Source organism: Acyrthosiphon pisum, chromosome X, assembly GCF_005508785.2.
Source record: "Acyrthosiphon pisum isolate AL4f chromosome X, pea_aphid_22Mar2018_4r6ur, whole genome shotgun sequence".
NCBI lineage: Eukaryota > Metazoa > Arthropoda > Insecta > Hemiptera > Aphididae > Acyrthosiphon > Acyrthosiphon pisum.
Genome location: NC_042493.1, coordinates 106,808,880 through 106,815,700, shown reverse-complemented (window position 1 = coordinate 106,815,700; position 6,821 = coordinate 106,808,880). Strand labels below are relative to the sequence as shown.

The following is a 6,821-nucleotide window of genomic DNA, read 5'->3' as shown; positions in this document are numbered from 1 at the left end:
AACACAAATTGTTCACCATTATTTAGTGTGATGTTTGATTCCTTTATCTTATTAAGAGCATCTGAGAGTGACACAGGCACAGGGGGTAGACATTTTCGTCTTTCACGATACATAGACTGTCTCATAGCATCAATATTATCTGCACTCACTGAAGACGTACATAATTCTTTCCTTATAATTTTTAAAGGTTTTTCGTTTAAATCCAATTTCTATTTATGTTTAACGGCACATCGAATTTCTTTTAATTCTGGGTTAATTTCATTTGTTTCATGGTGATGTTTACTTTTATTCTGTTTGATGAATACATTTACATTTGAATTTGTCGTCACCATAACACTACATAACTTATTATTGCAACGCCAAACTAAGTCCCCGGAATTTTTATTAGTACGAAAAATTCGATATGAATACTTTTGGTAAATTATTGATTGCGCACATTTATTGTTTGTGTACACTTGTATCACGTGATCCATTATTCGAATTCGATGTCAAATTATTAAATGTAAAATTACTATAAAATATGTACGTGAAGTCGAATATAGTCGCGATCACACTAAATGTCGTTAACTTATTAGGTACTAATATTTGGAAAATAAAACCATAATAGTATATTATTTTATTTCTTAAACGTGTATATAGGTATAGCAATCTGTGTATAATCCCGAAAGTTTTATTTTTATTATTTTGTGATCTTAATTAAATATGATTAACTGGTGTGCGGTAGGTACTAATAACGATAATGTTATTTAAGATAAATGTAAACGTTATTGATATATATCAATGTGTGCGGTATTGAACGATTTAATTTGGTGGACATATACTTATTAAAATAAGAAAGTGTGCGGTTTTGAACGACGACCTGTTTTTGAAAGTTTGCGGTTATGAACGACGCCCATTTTTTTGTTATTCAATAATATTATAGGTGAATAAATATGATTATGATTTTTGATTTGGGTGTACTTGCGTCAATAGTTTGTAGTTTAATTGCGCTTTTATTAACAGTGTAAACTCGTACCTTGTATTTATTATAAGTGGCAGTCGCGTAAATTGGGCTAAATTATTAGGATTACGATTGGTTTCTAGGTTGGACAGACTTTTGGGAGGCCTAGCACCCCACACCACCCCTAAAATGTTTTATTTTATTCTAAACTTAACATTACAAGTACTTACATAAACTCAACAAAACTATTTTAACCTTTAAGCCTTAAAAACATATTGTTATATTGTATCTATCAGTAATTGGTATATATTACGAATATGCACTATAAATAGGTATTATAAGCTGTTACAAATAACATCAAAAGAAAAAACTAATGAATTAATTTTATTTAATATTAATTCAATAAATTAAAAACAATGAAAAAATTTTCCAAAACATTAATTAGCTTGGAGGGCCAGTTAAAAACCCTTAGCGGGCCGGATTCAGCCCGTGGTCTGTAGGTTGGAGAGTCTGCACTATACTATAATATTAATACGTAACCTATGCCAACATTAACCAAAACCGTGTCGTGTATCAACATTGACCGAAATCCTAATGTAAATGTCAACATCCACTAGTACATGTTAATATTATTTTAATTTGTCAACAATCGCCAATTTAGAAGGTGTATGTTGACATTCACTAGGTGATTGTCAGCACTCACCAATTGCGGGCTTTCACAGTAACATATATATATATATTATATTATATATATATATACACTGGCGTAAACTGGGTATCGCTGAAAATATCATAGGGTCGCAAGAGTATATTTTAAGAACCAATGTTTAACTTTGTTTTGAAGCTCTGGAATCATAATATTATATCCAAATTTATTTGTAGTTTTGTTAAACCGTTTTATATTATTATGGCAATATGTATATTTATATTTTATTGTGATCGGCATAGTCTCAATAACAGCTGATAGTAAAATCGTGTTTCATAGTTCAAAATTATTATTTGTTTGTTTTATACATGCATTTATTTTTGACACTTTACTTATTTATTAATGGTATATTATATTATTGAGCAAACTAAATTTATTTTGGTATTTATTTTTGACACTTGTATTTATTTCTTATCCGTGAACGAATCAAAATTAAAAGTGTTTCGACAGCTTGCTATAACGGATACATTTACTGTAAAAATATCTAAGTCTATTTTTTCTTTAAATTCATATAATTGTTTAGTATTATTAGTATTGTTTAGTATTTAGTATGCATCAAGTTTAAAGTAGCCCTTGAAATATATAACTGATTTATATTATGTTAAAACTACAATTTATATTTGATCTGTAAGTTAATTTTTAAATTAATTATTAAGGTTATATTATATTATTGAGCAAACTAAATTTATTTTGGTATATATTTTTTGTATTTTCTTTGTACTAATTGTTGTACCTTCTTATTAGAAAAAATACTAATTCAAATGCTGAGAAAAATTTTGGCTTATCTAAAGAAATCCTCCATTCCCCAGGAAAAAGATAAAAAAATCGTAAATATAATGAATATTGAATTTCATATCATATATTATGTAGTATTCATATACAATTTATTGAAATTATATTTATATTAATTTAATATCATTAAATATTTAAGGATATTTTGTTAAATACGTCTATCTCAATTAAAAGTGAAAATAGTTAAATACGTTAAATATAAACATTAAACAATAGGTAGTAAATGTTTTGGTTAATTTGTGTAATAAAAAAGTGATAAATATGTTTTTAAATCATGTTTGTATTCATTTCATTGATAATTTTAGGATATTTTGCCAAATACTGAGGACATAAATCAAATTCAGAATGCTGTATCTAGTCATTTAGGTACATAAAAATCAAATCAAACTACAAATACTCTTTTAGTAAATATTGCATACAATTTAAATCTTTAAACCAATGATATAAGTGTTGATTTTTGACTAATATGTACATGAAATCACAAAACATGAAACAAATATTAAAATAATTATAATTTTAAATGTTGTACAAAATAATCAATATTCACTCATTTTTATACTCATGGTAAAATTAATAATTATGTATGGTATTTGTTAAAATTTATTTTAATATTAATTATATATATTTATCTGGAAAAATGAATATCTTAATCGAGATCTTGGTAAAAAAAAGTACAATTTCTTTAATTTTATTTTCAAGTGGGTTTGGGCCATATCAACCAAATAACATAATATTTCCACGGCATTTAGGAAGAAAATTTCGAGTGGTATACTTCTTTTCCTTGGATAGAATATAGTCCTAGCAGTAAATCTACTTATTGTATATATTATACTAAGTGGGAATCACTAATTCCATTTTTGTACATAATGTATATCAATAAATAAACGTACATATAAATATCATACAATAATTGTATTATACATTTTAATTAAATCAATAAATTTGTATGATATGGTTACATATCATATAATATTATTAACATTTTACATAATAATTGGTACACGATTCAAAACATTGGTGAATTTTAAGAATCTATACAATCTAATATACATAAAAGACAAACAAAAAATAACCTAGGTATATAAATTAGATCTCGCTACATTTATAAAATATTATATTATATTGGCATGAAGATTTTTGACATTTTAACAACAAATAATAGGTACACTTAAATACAATTTCCATTACGACCAAAGTTGGACTGGCATTAAAAGGCTCAGTAACCTAATCTAACCTAACCTGACTTTATATGAAAACTATAGGTATAATTAATTTGTATAATAATTATAATATTACCAGTATCTAACATTATTTAGTCATAGATTTTTAAAATTATTATCTGAATGAATTATTTAGTAGTATTGATAAATAAATTATATGAATAGCCGATAAAGTTCATCCGTATAATAATAAATAATAATAATAATCCAAATAGCTAACACTATTTAGGTAGGTATATATAATAATATATATTATATATGTTTAAAATTAGTGTTCGAGCGATTTGTTATCAATTTATACGAATAATCAAATCGAATAAAATAATTTATGAATCAACACATTATTCACTAACATCCATTAGGTACTATAAGATATCTAAAAATAAACGAATGGGCGTTATATAATTAGTGACTTAAATTCAATACTATTCATTAAATTATTTGATGGTTCCCACTAATAATTTAATACCTACTATCTCTTACTATAAACTATTCGTCAACAACACATCTGATGCTATAATTAGTGACATTCTTTTTAATAAAGTTTCTTAAAATATCGAACTGAATACAATTATCTATGGGTAACACTGTCGGGCAGCAGTCATTAAGTTAGTAGTAATAAATAAAATTATATTATTAATATAATAAAACACAGATCGCACTAATAATTATTAATTTTAATGAAATGCTAGTCTGGTTGTTTTAACATAATATATTATGCTTATCAATTTTTATTAACGTTTCTGTGTTCCGAAGTTACGTATTGTGAAAGAACCTTTTCAAAAATAAAAAATATAAAACAAAAATTCAGATCACCTATTTCCCAAGAAACAATGGAAACATTGTTATTGTGTAATTGATATAATTGGAAAGAGTTTTGATGAACTTTCAAAGCTGTTGTTGAATTGAATTGTAATCTGCTTAAGTTTTTTAATTATTTACATTTAAATGATTATTATCATATTATTTAGGAATTGTTTCATATTTGTTAAGGTAAAACAAATTATTATAAATTATTTTATTTATATATCATAACTGTATAGGTAGTACCTTTAATATACAATATGTATTATTTAGAATGTGTATAAGATTTTAAACTTTTATCTAAAATGTTTATCATAATAATACATGTTTTTTTTATTCCATATAATTCTTGCCTATCTTATTTAATTACAAAAATAGAGAAGCCGAACATTTTTACCTGCCTTATTTTAAAAATTATAGCGAAATTACATCTTATAAAATTTAAAGGTAACATTATTATCTAGGCAATGATATAGGATGTTTTTATATTTTAATTTTAAAGCGAGTTATATGTTCAAACAGTCTACAATTTTTAAATACTCATAACTCGCTTTAAAATTAAAATATAATAAAAAACGTATGTCATTGTATAGATAATAGTCTTACCTTTACATTTTATAACAGCTCCATTCGCTCTAATTTTTAAACTAACGGAAATAAATATAGAACACATTTTTAAAATATAAATAATTTAAATTATGAAGATTTTAAGGATATGTATGTAATTATATGCAAAATATGTTTTAAACGAACGGAGCTAAACGTGATTTTCTGAGCGTAAAAGTTGTTATGTTACGCACTTGTAAGGCAGAGACAACAAATGTCACTGTAACGTCCCCTTAATAAGTGTGCTTGGATCAGATCGCAGACTGGGCTTTTCGACGCCAGTCCGATCCCGGTCGTAATGGAAATTTACATTTAAATTTTATTTAAGTGTACCTATTAATTATTGTTCAAATGTCAAAAATCTTCATGCCAAAATAATATATTTTATAAATGTAATAACCTATCTCCTTTCCCGAGATCTAATCTATCTCTGTATACCAAATTTCATCACAATCAGATGAACGGTTTGGGAATGCAGAAATGACATAGGTTTTTTTTGTTTGTATTTTTTTATATATATATATATATATATAATTATTATAGATTTTATAGATCTTAAAATAAACCAATGTTTTGGAATCGTGTTCCAACTATTATGTAAATATTTCAATAATATTATGTGGTATGTAGCCATATAATACAAATTTACTGATTTAAGTAAAATGTATATTTATTGTATAATATTTATATGTACGTTTATTTTTTGATTAATAATACATTTATCATGTACAAAAATGGAATTAGTAATTCCCACTTACAATAAACATAAGGTATATAAAATGTTACGTATATTATTATTATGTAAATATAATTTTGAACATAGATTTTATTTTTTTTTTGTAATTTTTTTGAGCTGATAAGTTTAAAATAAATTTTTGAAAAATTACAAAAGTCAAAAAAAAAAAACGAAATGGTAAATACCTACCTAACACCTATTGCATAAATATAAAATAAGATATGTAAATTGAAACTATTTTTAAAATTAAATTTCTGAAACCAGAGCAATATAACACATTAATATAGGTTTTAAAATATAGTCTTATATTATTTATACACGTTATTCTATATCTAATCTTAAAATATATTTAATGTAGACCAATTTCCAATGTTAATAATTACATGGGCAATTGTATTATTTTCTTATCTCGGGAGTCATAATAGTCATGATACATTAGTGAACATAACAATTGACATGTGAGAGTACTCGAGTTCCTGTGTCTTATTAAATTAATATAATAAACAAGGGCAAAATATATATATCAGAGAATGTAAGAATACAATCGAAAAATATTTAAAATTCTGATCGGAACAATGAATGTATTAAATTTAATTTGTGTCTGTGTGTCATCAACTTTTGTAGCAGTAAAAGTAAAACTGCTTTAAATTTTAACACTGAGATTAGTTTCTGGTGAAATAATTGAATAAAGTCGGTACTATAGGAGACCAAAAGTAGACAATCCGAATCTTAAGGCCCCTGCAAATGTGTCATTTTTAAGGAGTTGTGTTTAGGCAATTATTTCGTTTCTGCGATTACTGATCGTCTTAGTGTGTGTAGTAAATGATCATTAGTGTGTGTATACTCCCCTACCATCACCCACGGACCGCATCAATTTACAATATATTGTTATTTCTTATCTGGTTTGTGGTCGCACGCACGAACATGCACAAGTCATATAATGTCTATATCGAAATATTCAAAACCAATTTATGGACGTGAAATAGCCGTCGCACTGACAAAAATTAAGGTACTTCT

At 25.4% G+C, this 6,821-nt stretch overlaps 1 protein-coding gene across 1 annotated transcript in view; it reads right to left on the bottom strand.

The window, feature by feature from the left end:
* The window catches only part of LOC107885874, a 15,951-nt gene that overhangs the window by 1,989 nt on the left and 7,141 nt on the right, over positions 1 to 6,821 (bottom strand). The window lies entirely within an intron of this gene.